The sequence below is a fragment of the Hydra vulgaris genome, chromosome 05, assembly GCF_038396675.1.
Source record: "Hydra vulgaris chromosome 05, alternate assembly HydraT2T_AEP".
Classification (NCBI taxonomy): Eukaryota; Metazoa; Cnidaria; class Hydrozoa; order Anthoathecata; family Hydridae; genus Hydra; species Hydra vulgaris.
The window spans coordinates 16,645,758-16,659,342 of NC_088924.1; the positions used below are offsets into that span (position 1 = coordinate 16,645,758).

The window sequence follows — 13,585 nt, forward strand, 5'->3', positions numbered from 1 at the left end:
TCCAGGTCTGTTCTGAATCTAGGCTTAAATTTGACCACATAGACAGGGTCATCATCTGAGCTCCCCATCACCTGTGAGGATTGGCAAAAAATAGGTAGAACCATAGAGCATGAAACATATTTTTCTTCACCCAGAAGTTCAGTTACATACCTGCGAAAAGGTAAACCCAAATGTTTAGCATTCATTTATACACACAAAAAATGTTCTCATATTCATATTTACATACACATACAGACACATCAATTTTCTCTCACATGCAATCAGACCAGTTGGTAAAAATGTATGGCATAAATTATATCTGGAGAACTCCAGTACCTTTTCCAATCTTTTCATTTTATCCATTTCAGCTAATGTTCACATAAAAATCTTTGTGTTGTGTATGGTGAGGACATCCCTCAGTGGCTGTTTGTTTCTGCAAACACTTTTTATCATGTTTAGAGTTAAATTCTATCTGGTTGGAGCGTCTTGTATAAGAGACTGCTTCTTTTGTTTTTATTATTTATCCACAACAATAGATAGGCAAATGAAAACTAATCAAATAGCCTTCTTGTTTTTCTAACCTTTTACCTTCACTTTTGTTCCTTTAGGACTACTTGAAAATTTTGTGAGCAGATTTAACATGTACGTGCAGAGATAAACACATACATTAAGGTGGTCCTTAAAACAACTTTTTTTTTTCAAAAAATTTTTTTTTCAGGGGCAGCTCAAGACCCTTAAACATCAGACTAGCAAATGACATTTTTAAACTAAGAATTAAAAATATGCGTTTCTACAAACATTTTTTATTATAATTTTTTTTCTCAATGTTTTTTTTATATATAATATATGTAACATATTTATTTATATCCCCTATAGAGTATTTTAAAAATTATCTTTGACCAAACAATTTTGAAAATATTTTTTCTAAATAAAGTGCTGTACATTGTGACTTATGACTTTTTTTGGTAAACTTAAGATATATAATATTAAAATAACATGTTTTTAAAAAGATTTTGTTTATTTTGGTGTAAAATATGAATCACAAAGTTTTCAGTCTTGAAAGAAAGGAACTTGAGTTGTTTTTTATAGTCAAAAAAATATTCAACCAAACACATTTTTTAATTCATAATAAATTATTAAATAACATAATATTTAAATACTTTCTAGGATCTCATTTTGCTTGGATTACAGCTTCTAAACATTTAGGCATTGACATGACTAAAGATCGCATTTCTTCTGGTTGAATCTTTTTCCAGCTTCTTAAAATTTTTAATCCACATTAAGCAGTTTTTCTTGGCTTGTATAATTAAGTTTCTATCAAAATTCTTAAAAGTCTTCTTTTTGTAACCCTGCCTGCCTACTTGATGCTGTTCTGATCAAATTTTACTTCTTCATTATGTAGGATACTGTATTATGAGGAATTCCAGTCTCTTGCTGCACCTGACAATAAGTTTTACCCTGATTGACTAGATCAACAGTTAAATTTATCTGAGCAGCAGTCCAGTGGCGTTTATCTCCAACCATTTTACTATAAAAAAATAGTTTTTTGTTATTGCATTTTCATTAATTGTATAATGTGAAAAATGTCAATAAATTTTGCATAAAATTAATTAAACTTAAATAAATATCGCTTGGTCTGATATTTTTTTAATAGCCTATTTAATACTGAATTTCTTTAAGGCAAATAATAAACCAAATGAAGCATGAATCATAAAATATGCATGCTAAATAACATTAAAATAACAATTGAAATGACAGACAACATAATTACCCACTGCTTGATTCTAAGGGTTTTAGGTTGAATTTCAAAAGACATGAGTTTTTTATTCAGATTCTATTAATATTTATATGTAAGAGCTAAAATGTGTTGAAAACAGAATCCTAAGCATTCCTTTTTAGTACAAAATTGATATTTTTCGAATTCCAGAAAATAGTGTTTAAAAATATAATTTTTATTATTTGAGCTATCTCTTATAATAAATATCATAGATCACACCCACATGATCACACCCACATGATCATCCATCAATTTTATTTTTAAAACGTGCCTAATCTATTACATAATAATATTTTAATGATAATTTTATGGCTAATGTGCTACTAGAACTATTTTATTGGGTTTGTTCTATACATTACAAGTTTTAAAGTAAAATAAAATGCATAGAAAACAACTTTCTTTTCAAATTAAACAATGAGATCATATATATTATACAAATAAATTAAAATATGCATGTATTTAATTAGTTTTCATAGAGCAGTAGGGGAAGACGCTATTTTTATTTTCATTCCCTGGTTTCTATTGGTCTTTGTAACGGCATAGCCCTTCAATATTTTTGTTTAAATTTTTATGTACAGCCTCGGATGTTTGCTCTGAAAAAAGTCCAAGAGGTTTCCGATTTCTATTAAGAAAATCTACAAGGTGGTATTTAATAATACGGAACTTCCAACCAAGTGTTAACGTTTTGTGAAACACATTTTTACAATAGTATCCACCACCATTTTACACATGCCACATTAATGTATTTTTGTTGAAAAAGGATTTCAGGCCTTTATTGACTATAAGAATGTCAACAATTTTTGTTACAACATGCTCATACATGTGAAGTTTCGGAGAAGGGGTGAAATCAAAAATAAATTTTCTGGGATCTTCCTCTAGCAAACAAGGCATATATGGGCATAGCATTATTGAATAGTTTCTTATAGCATTATTGAATAGTTTTCTTATATTTTAGTCTTATAAGGATATCCTGCATCTTGATACGGATAGTAATCTGAACTTAAAGAAGCAAAAGTTCATAAGTCATGATACGATAATTGTACCAGTAGAGTAACAACAAGCATGTTTTTCACCACGACTCTACGATAAATTGTTTTGTTATTCTTAGGTTTAATGTTTTAATAGATACTTGTTAAAAATTATTAAAATTAGGCAAAATCTCTTACTGATATGCCAAGAAGTACGTTTATGAGCTTTAGGTCAGAAGCCATAAAAAATTAGAGCTGATTTAGATTAATTAATTTAATAAGCATTCTAAGATAATGTTTATTCTCCTTGACACTACATGCCAAAGCCAGAATTATGCACAATTCTCATTTCTAACTTTGTCACATCAAAAATATTCATTATTACCTGAAAATTAATTACAATTGAATAATAATTTTAATTTTTTTTATTTTATTGAGCACTGTCCTCCATAGATTCAAACTCTAACAATGGCTTCTATAGGAGCTAATCCATGTAGAGAGAACATTCCTCAAAGAAGTCTGGTGATATCTTTAATTTATGCAACATCTTTTAACACTGAGTTTTTAAGTTCATCTTTCTTTCCATTTTAAAATAAAGCAATTTTTTTGTAACTATAAAACTTTTCTAGAGCATAAGGAAAGTTTTACAGAACACATCATAATCGCACCAATTAAATTCTTTTCAACACCTTGTTGTAAATCCCATATTGTAAACAATGTGAGTTATATTAACTATTAAAAGTTTTTTGAAAATAAATATTCTAAAAATAAATATCTAAGAATATCATGAGTAACATTTTTAGGCAGATCATTATTTTTCTTGATATCAAATATTGTATCAGTAGAGACTACTTTATTTGTTTGGAGCTTAGATTTTAGTACTACAGGTAGTAGTGATTCTCCTAAAATTAAAATAAAATATTGCAGCAAGTCATTATAAATAAATAAACCAATAAATGAATATCTACCAGTGGATAATTGTAACAAGTTTTCAGCCTCTACTAGAAACTTTAGAACAGTTGAGGTTATTTGCTCTGACATTTTAATCCTTGAAAAGAATAAGATTCTTAGCATTTTGTGCAGAATAAATTTAACTTTTCCATGCAGAAATTTTCATTTGGCTCAATAGTATTATCTCTTAAACTAAAAATCTTAAGCACTTGTCTGATATCTTACAACAAATTGGACATTGATTGTCAGCTGAGTAACCCTTCCAATCTCTATAAGTAACTCTCTTCCACTTTTCCGAACCTCTTCAATCATTTTCATAGGCTGTAGTTATAAAATAAATTATACATATTTTAACTGTTAATATTTCTAAACAAGTCATCAGCTGCTTTAAGAGCTTTATTAGTAAAATTATTTAAGGTATTGTTGTATATTAAATTAAGGACCACATTTTTAAGACAAAGACAAAGAAATTTCATGTGAGTTTCATGTGAATATATTTATAACAAGAGATAGCTAAAATAATAAAAATGAAATATATTTTAAACACTATTCTGTGGAGTTTGGAAAATATCAATTTTGGACAAAGAAGGAACGCTCAGGATTTTATTTTCAACACATTCCAGTTCATACCTATACATAACTATAGAATCTGAAGAAAAACATGTCTTTTTAAATTTTTCATTGCAAAGTATCCAATTAAATCAAAACTATTATATTACTTGCAAGTGCTTCTCACAGTTATTATAATTACATAAATGAATAAGCACCGGCTTAACGTGTTTCAATAAATGATTTGCAAATAGCAAATAGTAACTTATTAAAATTTTTGTACCGAAATTTGGCAAATATTCTTCTAAAGTTGTAAAAATTGTAAAATTGTAATCAAAGACTGAATGTAAATATGTATAACGAAGTTTTACAAATAGTTACATTTGATAAGCGAATTAACATATTCTTATATATTTAAATAAATAAATATTCTATAAACGAATAGAGACGAAGGTAAACTTAGTTTAATTTATGTGTATAATTGGCCATTATTCATTATTATTTGGCCATTACTCATAGTATTTTTTTGTATCATTAATCATAGATTTTTTTTTTGATAGAGTATTTGTTTTGGAATATGTCTTCAACCAAAAACATGACACTTCTTGCACTAAAGTTATAGATGATTAATAAGTATTACTTAATACAAACATTAGCATCTTTTTTGAGGGAGAGAAAAGAAATTGAATACAGATAATAAATTTTTTACAATAAATTTTAAAACTGTTAACTACTATTACTAAGAAATTTACCCTTATTAAAGTTATTTTTGAAATAATTTTGTAGTTTTTTGACTTTCCGTTAAATTTTCAATTTATGTTCTACATGTGGATAGTTTTGTGCTATGTAAATCAACTTCTCAATATTTGTAGTGTTGAGATTTGATCTTGTCCAAGTGACAAGTCCACCTCCAGAAAAAACTCTCTCAGATAACACTGATGATCCAGATAATGCAAAACATTTTCCTGACAACAACAGCCAGCTTTGGATAGTTGCTTGCCATGTTCTTCTACCATGGCAACGGATCAGCATTTAAATTTGCCATAGGAGCTGCCAAAAAGCAATCAAGCTCAGTATCATGGTCAAATGATTTTTTGTTTATAGATCTTCCACCAGTATCTGACTGAGTCATAGTTTGCAATGCTTTTACAGAGAAGTCAAGGTCATCAGACCTTGCTCACCTGACAAGCTCATCAGACAAGGCCATCAGACCAAGATCATCAAACCTCAAGGTCATCCGACCTCAAAGTCATCACACCATTTTGGCTTGATGTTAAGTCAAGACAAGAAGTTGATTCAACTTTCTTAACTTGATTGTCTGTTTTATCAATACTTTTGTTGCAGTTTTTGTAAGAACAAATATTTTTTACAAATTGAGAAGTTTGATTTGTAATGTAGTAACAGCATTAGTGTTTATCTCAATGCCATCATATGGATAGTACTTCACGATTTGCTCATTGAGAGCCCATCCAAACTGCCTGATATACACATTGTGATTTTTTATAGCAAACTCTGAATGTTGTTTAGCTGTAAAGATTGTAGATTCCTGGGATGATCATGCAAACTTTAGAAATTTTGTCAGTAGAGATTTTCACTGAAAAGCCATTTTTGAAGAACTGATAAGATTTCTTTTATGATCCTGAAATGTGTATTATTTGGGATTTTTGTCATCCATTGTGTGACCATCACCAATTAAGAGTTTTAGTGCTTTTTTGATGCCTTGCATTGATTTCACACACATAAACTGACTGTTTCATCTGGTCTTGCAGGGTAAGATGACTTTTTACAGTTATTTTTACAAGTCTTTTTAACTTTTATGCATGCTATTTTACTTTAATGGGTGTGAACTGTTTAGTTACTGCATTTTTTGACAGTTTCTTTGATCAAGTCAAATTTGTCAATGCTCTTATTGACAATTAAGTTCAAAGTTTGATCAACATAGTGTATCTCTGTTTGGAGTTCCAAGCTTTTTTAAACAGCTAAAATGACATTTGAACCTCTTTCATTGACACACCGCCTGTCTGTTGCTCCTTTAGACGAAGGTAGAGGACTTCAATTAGACTATCAAGCTGGATTGCAGTTGCTTGTCCAGTGTGCCTTTCCTCTCTGAATGGCTCATTCCATCAAGAAATGATTTGAGCTGAAAGTCTTTTGAGATGTAATGACAAAACGCTGTAAAAGTCATTATTTCTGCATGTCCATATGACAGTAGTATATGATACACCTGTTAGGGTAGGAACATCCTTGCTAAAATCATCAGTGATCACTTTCTTTACTTTTTCATGTAGATCAGGGAGGTTCAGTTTCATATAGTTTCATACTTTTGATAATAATTTGTCGAGTTTATGATTGTGAGCTTCATGATTTGATAAATATAATGAAACTATTAGTTGACACTAGATTGAATGGAATGTTTGTTGTGCACAATGTGACAGTAAGATTATATTAAAATTTTATTTGTTTAGGATCTGTGGCTTCATAGAGTTTAGCTTGAAATGCTTCCATTATTGAATATTGTCTGGCAAGACCAATTGCAATTATTAATTTTTTTGCTGAACTAGATAATTGTTTTTCTGCAGCTCCCCTTTTATTTTTTATTCAGCCTTCATTTAAATTTAATCAACAAAGTTAAACAAACTTTTCCGGTGCTTATTTATGCAACTGAAACGTAACATTTTTATAATACACATCAATATTATCTCTCCTTCAGAATTTCTTCTATGTAAAGAGTAATTCAAGTAATTCTAAACTCCAGTATTATATCTTTAATATAGCATAAAAAATATAAAAGAATCTGCATGCATATTCATTAATTTTGCTAACATTGTTTGAACTTAAGATAAAATGTAATTTTAGTTAGATAAATATTTATTTATTTTTATATATTTGTTTATTTAATACTTAAATGTACAAAAGTTTTGTCCCAATTATTTACTTTATCACAAAAATTGATTACTTTATCACAATGCGGTAGTGGTGTAGTGGTAGAGCACTCACTTCATAAGTGAGAGATTCCAAGTTCTCTTTGTCTGGAGTGGCCTTCTGGGCCTTGTGGAGGTGAATTAACATGAATATATATATATATATATATTTATATATTTGTATATATATATATATATATATATATATATATATATATATATATATATATATATATATATATATATATATATATATAACCCTCGTGATTAGGAAAAATGAGGTATATATATATTATATATATATTTACATATATATAAATATATTTAAAATTTCAATTTGCAATTAAGTGACATTTTTTGTTGACCATTTTAACATTTTCTATGTTATGCTACATCTCAATTGATACAAACTTTAAAACATATGTATAATAAATATATGTATATTTTAGATATAGCATAACCCTATGTTGTGTTACCTCTTTGGTTGCCTTTTGAAATAAAGGTATATTTTAAAAGTGCAACTAATTAAGGCATGACATAACTTAAAAATGTTTTAAGTTTTAACTAAATATTTTTGTCACTTAATTGCAAAATTAAAATTAATTTATTTCAAATGTTGTGTTATTGTTCAAAGCAAGTAGCGCATCAAAAAAATGTTTTATAAATCAAGTTTGCAGAAATTTGCAGCGTGAAAGTTTTAATTTTTTGTTATTTAAGTAATTTTCTTTTGTTTTCGAAAGACTATTAAAGTTTAATTACTTTTATGCTTACTCCACTTTTTAATATAATAATATTTAATTTAACTCTTTAATAATACAATTGTTTAATACTTTATTTTATGATTTGGAAAGGTCTAAGCATTTCATCAAAAAGAAATTTTGCTTGGTCTGATAATACAAATTTACAGTTTACTGATTGGAAGTTAGATGAACCAAACAATTTGAATAATGCAAATGAGTCTTGCGTGGAAACAACTCTAAATGGTTGGAATGACAATACTTGTGATAAATTATATGGATATATATGTAAATACAAGTTAGGTAAAATTTTATTCATTTAATTATATTAAATTTATATTTGATTTTACTCCACAAAGCATTTGTGGAACATTGTACAAAATCATCCAACCTTTAATATTAGAAAAAAATAGTTTCTTTAATGAGGTCTGCAAAAGTTCGCCAACCTCATTTCTATGTTTTATAGTAAACTCTTTGTGTCAAAATTTTTTGCCAACTTGATTCAGACCTCTAAAAGTTTGAGATCGGCAATTTATTGCTGACCTCATTTTTTTAAATTCTCAGGGTTGATATATATATATATATATATATATATATATATATATATATATATATATATATATATATATATATATATATATATATATATATATATATATATATATATATATATATATATATATATATATACATATATATAAATATATATATATATATATATATATATATATATATATATATATAAATATATGTACCACAAAAATTAGGCTCTTTTGACTTCTGGAAAATCTTTAATAATATCAATAATAAGGGCAAATCTGTAATTCTACCTCTCTTGTATGGTTTAGACTTTGTCACCTCACCTAAAGACAAAACTGAATTGTTTGCTATGAGTTTTTCATTAATATCGTCTCTTGATTCCACTAGTTGCGTTCTACCTCATATAGCCGTCAAACAGGTTGAGTCTCAAAACTATTCAACAAGTGTTTATCAGAGTCTTGTTTTCCAGCCTGCTGAAAAACCTGCTGACTCCTCTAACTACCAATGTTTTTGAATCTTTAATTAACAAACAATTAATCTCTCATCTTGAATCTAATAACTCACTTTCTGATCATCAATATGAATTTCAATCTTCTCGTTCTACACCTGATTTGCTAACAGTAATAATCAATAGGTTTTATCGTGCATTAGATAAAGGTGGAGAGGTTAAGGCCATTGCTCTTGACATTTCTAAAGTACTTGATAAAGTTTGGCATGCTTGTCTTCTTCATAATCTTCTTATGGTGTATCTGGTAACACCTTTAAGATTATTGAATCATTCCTTTCCAATTGCAGTATTAAAGTTGTTCTTGACAGGGGCGTGGTGGCTCTAAAATGCCCATACGGGATTTTTATTAAAAGGCCTATATATGCAGGATTTTACTATATATGCTTGATGTATAGGACCATACAAAAAAAATATATATGTATTGGTATATGTATATGTATATATATATATATATATATATATATATATATATATATATATATATATATATATATATATATATATATATATATATATATATATATATAAAACACTATTTATCTATATTGAAAAATTAAAATGAGCAAGAATTAATAAAATTATAAATTTATATTCAAGTTTTATAACAGAAAAAAAATTTACAAATCTAATAATAATCAAGTTTAATTCTTTATCTTTTTTCGCATAACACCCAGTCCATCATTAAACTTAATCTTTGAAATTGTACCGGATTTTTGTTCTTGTGATCTGAATACAGATCGAACTTTGTCCACAGTTAGCAATCTGTCGTGCTTTTCAGTTTCATCAGAATATCTATGAATATACTGCCCCATCATACCTATTGACCGTTTTGAATGGTCATTTACAAAAATCAAAGTTTCAGCATATTTTTGAAAACTTTTGAAGCATGACTGAGTATGCCAATAGTTTGGTGGAAGTGAGAGCCAGTCTTGAACTCGTTGCTTATCAAACCCAATCATGTCAAAAATCAGGTAAGAAAAGACATCAACCAAGGCAGACAAGGATGGTAGTTTTTTCCCAATTTTTGTATTCATTTTATAAATTTCCTTGATATCTTGCTTAAATTTATTCTCAGGCTTATAATAGTCAGAGCTAGGCATATCAAATGACAGAATTGCTGATGCAATTTTTGCCTTCTCCTCTGATGCTAACTTATCATCTAGCAAAGCTAAAGGTATCATTGTTGAATCCAAATACCAACAGTGTTTATACTGAGACTCTAATACAGCATCGAAAGCTATTGGGTTTGTACATACCTTCTTGTAATGATGCATTTGATGTATGGCTGTAATGTCAAGAAAAGGAGCTTTGATGACATCCTCAGATTGTTGATACCATTTTGCATAAAAGCAAACAATAAATTCTGTAATAAGCTTAGTTTCAATTTTCAGTTTATCATTTTCCTGAACAAACGTAAGTTGATTGGATAAAAGCCGAAGCTTTAGATAATAAATTGCTTTTCCTAAAAATCTTGCATGATGAATAGCACCAGTTTTTCTTACTTTATATGTTATAGGGGATAAGTACGTGACAACTAATTCTGCAAGCTCACTTCTATCATCTCTTATAATACCTGGTTTACTAACGTATGCTTTGCAAAATGTTAATGACTTCAGCTGCCTTTTCTAAAAAACTGCTTTTAACCTTATTCCAATCAAACCGTAACAGTAGAACTGAATTATAGTTAAAATTAGGTTCTTCAAAAATATTTTTAAGCTTTTTGAAAAGAGGATTATCATGTCCACTAGTTTTTTCATTGGTCACTAATTTCCAAAAGTGAAGCATTCTTAATTCAGTCACATGATGCCTACATGCTATTTGGAGGAGATACTTATCCAGTTCTTGAGATATTCTGGAAACTGATCCTTTATTCGTCCCAGTGTTAGATGATGTTGTATCAAAGCATATTCCTAGTTTTTGACGTAAGTTGATACTCCTTAATTAAGTTTATTACACCTAAGAACTGATCTTCACCAGTGGATGATGCTAGTGGAGGTACTCCAAGTAGGTAAGTCTGTCCATCAATGTTAACTAAAACAGCCATTCTATCCCTCTTTAACATTTTTCCTTTGTTTAGCTCAAACAAGGTCTTCCCATCAAAATGAATTATACACTAATATGGAGATGCGTCTATGGCTGCTTTAACATCTTCTTTTGAAATTTTTGCCATGTTTTCATTTTCTTTTTTCATTTTTCTATATGCGGTAGACTGACTGCTTTTAACTTCTTTAAGATCAACACCTGATTGATATAGAATTGGATTTGTTACCTTCTGTAAAACATTTGGTGATATATCACAGGCTGTAGCAGTAAGTGAAACATTACCAGCAAAAAAATCTTTTGGAATTTTTGCAATTACTGTGTCTGAGTTTTCAGAGACTTCTATATGATACTAAACACCTGGCTCAAAATCAGATTCAATTGAAGAATCATCGCTTAGAATTGTGTCTATAAGTTCAACGTTGGGTACATCATCTCTCAAAATCTTAGGCTGTAAACGATTTTTCTCCCTGATGCTTTCTTTTGCCTAATTAACAGAAAAAATGTAGTTTTAGTTTTTAGAAAAAAGAATTAACAGAGCTTGAGAAAGAGCTAAAGTAATTATTTAAAAGTATTGAATACCTTTTTTCTATATTTGATATCCTCTGAACCAATAACAAACTTTCTTTCATTTTCCTGATTTTCAAGAAACTTTAGATCTTCAATCTTGTCTTTTAGTGATCTTTTTTTATCTTTACTGATTGTGTCTTTGAGATTAGAATTACCAGCCCAAAAAAGTTTTTTTATTTCAATCTCAAATTCGTTTTGTTTAGCCAAATCACCACTATTTCCCCTTTTTGCATTTTTTTTCAAGTTTGAATAGGACTTGAGCAATTTAAAAAGTTTTTTAACTAAACTTAACACATCAAATCCAGCTTTAATCCAGGGTCTCTTGATTTTCGACAAAATACATTCACAACAACTCTCCGAACATCTAGAAAAATTTTTTTTAGGAGGACAAGGAATAATACTTGATATTGATAAAGATTGACATTGTTGGTTATATATTAAATGTTGAAGTAAATCCAAGCCTGTTGGAAGTTGTATATCTAAATAGAAAAATTTATATTTTATAAATAAAATAAATTTTTTAGTAACTAATGACTCATTATAATTCCAATATTAATAAAAATGTTTATACCTGATATAGCTGGTTTTGCCTCTTTTATAATAAAAAGTTCCTTTTTCATTGACCTAAGTTGTGCTTCACTCATTTTTAATGTTTATTATATGTAATAATCTGTATTTATTTGAAAAATTTTTGAGAAGTAAGGAAAAACCGTATATTTTTAAACACAAATATAGGCCTATATATATATATAGCAGAAAAAAAAAATTTGAAAAAACAAAAATTGCCCCTCCCTCAAGACGCCCGAAAACGACCACTTTTTGGTCAATTTTCCCCTAAATTATTAGCTTGAGGGGGGGGGGGTCAAAAGTGAACGGACAGCGCTCAAACTTTGTGAGGCTCATTTTTTATATATTTGCCCCAAATTTAGGGGGTATAGTTTTTTAGATTTGAAAACTCACTTTTTTTGAATACCCCTAATATAAATATATATATATATATATATATATATATATATATATATATATATATATATATATATATATATATATATATATATATATATATATATATATATATGTATATATATATATATATATATATATATATATATATATGTATATATATATATGTATATATATATATGTATATATATATATGTATATATATATATATATTCATATAATATTTTGTACTGAAGCTTTTTGGATGTCATGGAGTGATTGGTCAATTTGTAATGATACATATGGGTTTATGAGCAGATCAAGATGTTGTAATGTGTCTAATTCTATGACTCAGTGTGATGGAGAAAACTTTGAAGTAATGGAATGCTATGGTATTATATTTTTTATAAATTAAAATACAATAAAAAAGTTAAAATGCAAATGTTTATTATAAAAAGTATTTCATAATTAATTAATAAGTTAATATTTTTTTGTAAAGCTTGAATTGCATAATTGTAAGTTTAGATTTTTTTTAATAAATTGATCTTTAATATCATTGAAAAATATATCCCTTTTTTTGAAATGCGTGAGGCATAACTTTAAGTTAAAATCCAAATAAAAATTAAATTACCTTTTAATTTTGTAAAAAATGAAGTTAGTAACATGTGAGCAGTTTTTGGAAATATTATTTTTGAACAAAAATTGAATTTTTCAATATTTTTAAAAAAGGCTTTAAAAGGACAAGTTTAATAACATTTATTGTTTATTATTATATACCAGCAGTAAGCAAACTTTAAAACAAGTTTGTCTGCTCCATACCTACCATTTATTCAAGGCGTTTGCCTACTTTATTTTCATTTTCAATAGGTTTTAGTTATTGGTAGAAAAAAATATGATACTCTTGCATGTCTAATGCACAGGAGGAGACATTTATTAATTTTCAAAAAATTTTAATATATGTCGGGTTTTTTAATTTTTACTTTTTACCAATAAAAAAGTTATTTGAATACTAAATATATATATATATATATATATATATATATATATATATATATATATATATATATATATATATATATATATATATATATATATATATATAT

At 27.7% G+C, this 13,585-nt stretch overlaps 1 protein-coding gene across 1 annotated transcript in view; it reads left to right on the forward strand.

Annotated features, from left to right (window-relative positions):
* The window catches only part of LOC136080633 (location of vulva defective 1-like), a 205,367-nt gene that overhangs the window by 72,776 nt on the left and 119,006 nt on the right, over nucleotides 1-13,585 (forward strand). The window contains exon 6 of the mRNA XM_065797535.1: nucleotides 7,997-8,185. The gene's annotated coding sequence lies outside the window, so the exon portion shown is untranslated. The remainder of the gene's footprint in view (nucleotides 1-7,996; nucleotides 8,186-13,585) is intronic.